Source organism: Amphimedon queenslandica, unplaced genomic scaffold, assembly GCF_000090795.2.
Source record: "Amphimedon queenslandica unplaced genomic scaffold, v1.1 AMPQUscaffold_12624, whole genome shotgun sequence".
NCBI classification, from domain to species: domain Eukaryota; kingdom Metazoa; phylum Porifera; class Demospongiae; order Haplosclerida; family Niphatidae; genus Amphimedon; species Amphimedon queenslandica.
This window is the reverse complement of record NW_003547140.1, coordinates 16,144-19,014: the sequence shown is the minus strand read 5'-3', so window position 1 is coordinate 19,014 and position 2,871 is coordinate 16,144.

Genomic DNA, 2,871 nt, shown 5'->3' with positions numbered 1-2,871 from the left:
GTTGTTGTATGTCAGGACATCAATTGATGTGTACATTGAGTTACTCTTCATCACTCCATTCACTAACCAGTAAACATCAGTTGAAGGATTTATATCAGTAGTTGTGAGACAATCAATACGATATTGAGTGCTATTGAGTTGTGTAATGGATGAGACTAGTGTCCAATTGATTGAATTAATAACTAGAAATACATCAGCAATGGTACAAGTACATTAAAAGGTGCAGTAGCAATACCTGGTAAGGTCTGTACACTGATTGTACTAGCAGGTCCCAGTAATTGTTGATAGGCTCTGACTGTGATGTTATAAGTTGTTCCTCCTCTCAGTCCATTCAGTCTGATTGTATTATTACTACTTCCTTCCACCTGTACTGTCTGCACAGTGCCAGTGTCACTAGTGACATTGACTACATATCCATCAGCATCAGATGAATCAAGTGCAGTCCAACTGACAGTGATAGCGGTAGTTGTCTTGCTGACCTCAGTAAGAGAATAGGGAGCAGTTTCTGGTACTAATAGAGACATGCATAATTATTATTGGTAAAAAGTGTATTCACAAATGTTACCTTTTATGGTTAAAGTACGTGTTCTATCATCACCAGCACTAGGATTATCCAGTACACACTGATACATTTGATCTCCAGTGGTTGATTGACTGATTGATCCACTACTGACATTCATTCCATCCCATGTGATATTAACAGTATATCTTATTGTGTAGCTAAAACTAACTAACTCAGTACCAGGACAATTACTAGATCGATCATCACAATTAGTATAACTAGCCAATGCAGTACTACCAATGTTCACACTAATACCATCATACAGAAAGAATCCAATTTTACTACAATTTAGTTTGTATTCCTGAGGATATACTGTCATATCAGAAGGAAGATCAGCAACAGTAAATGATTCTATCTCTGCAAATCCTACAAATGAAAATTATTACATCAGTAAGTGATTATAGTCTCCTCTTACTGAATATATTAGCAAAGATGATGTTAGTGTTAGGATCTGAACAATCAGTGGGTAGACAACACTTGTACCAGCCTTCTTGAGATGCTGATAGTCCCTGAGCAAGGTAAAGATTGATAGTGGCATCAGGTGAAGTGACATTAGTACAACGAAAAGGATCACTGTCATTATTACTGTTACAGTCAACAGGATCATCAGGATCAGCAACTCTAACCCACTGACCAGTAGTTAGACTAGTACCAGGTAACACACATGATATAGCTTTAGTAACTTCATTGACACTACTATCCCAAAAATAGGATCCATTAAGATAACAGTTTTCATTATATGCTAAATAGATACCTATAAAATCAATATTAACTTCATAATGATCTAGATTAAAATTAAAATACCTTTTTGCTGACAATGAGTGAAAGCACTGATTGTAATAGCAGGTCCCAGTAATTGTTGATAGGCTCTGACTGTGATGCTATAAGTTGTTAGTTCTCTCAGTCCATTCAGTGTGATTGTATTATTACTACTTCCCTCCACCTGTACTGTCTGCACAGTGTCTGTGTCACTAGTGACATTGATTACATATCCATCAGCATCAGATGAATCAAGTGCAGTCCAATTGACAGTGATAGTGGTAGCTGTCTTGTTGACCTCAGTAAGAGAAGAGGGAGCAGTTGCTGGTACTAATAATTTTTATTGGTATCAAAATTATTGGCATTATTCATTGACATTACCTTTTATAGTTACATTACGCATTCTAATTTCATTACTATCAGGATAATCTGCTAACATGCACTGATACATTTGATCTCCAGTGGTGGATTGACTGATTGATCCACTACTGACAGTCATTCCATCCCATGTAATATTAACAGTATATCTTACTGTGTTTTCAACAGCACCATTTAACACAGTACCACCACAATTATTATCAAAATCCAAACAATTAGTGTAGTTAGCCAGTGCAGTACTACCAATGCTCATACTAATGTCATAGTGAAAGAATCCAATTTTAGTACAATTCAGTTTGTATTCCTGAGGATATACTGTCATATCAGAAGGAAGATCAGCAACAGTAAACGATTCTATCTCTACAAATCCTACAAATGAAAAATCATTACATCAGTAAGTGATTATAGTCTCCTCTTACTGAATATAGTAGCAGTAATAATGTTAGTACCAGGAGTTGAACAATTAGTGGGTAGACAACACATATACTGACCATCACCATCTGCCCCAAGATAGCCATTAGCTGGATTTATGTGAACACTGAGACTAGCACCTGACCCAGTGGTACATTGAAGATTTTGAATGTTACCACCATCACAAGGAACTGTTCCATTAGGACCAATCCATTGTCCATCATAAAGAGTAGCACCAGGTAATCCACACTCTAGAGGAGTTGGTCTGATACTTCTGTCAGTAAAAAATGATCTATTATTAGTATAACAGTTTCCATTATGCCTCAGGTAGATACCTATAAAAACCTATACAATTGTTTTTATGCACATCCAGTGTCTTACCTGAGGAAGGTGGACATTGACTAATAACTTCACTGACACTTAACAAGAAGACAACCACTTGTAGTGAAAGCATTGTTGACCAAAGAAATGCCTGTGGGTGTGTTAAATGTTAATGTGGTAGCTCAGCAGATAGTTTTGTAAATAGATACGTCCACTCCCTGTGTGTACATAACTGCATGATTTAAAAATAGCAGCAACAATACTACATGATGTTAAAGGGATTTACCATATATATTACAATACAAGAGAGACCATTTAGATTTGCTGTGTAGGTTTAAGAGCCTGTTGTGTAGATTATACATGTACATATTCAAAAGAAAAACAATGAAAGGGAGTCCACCATGGTTGCATGCTCTGCTCAAAAATCAGGAAAATACCAT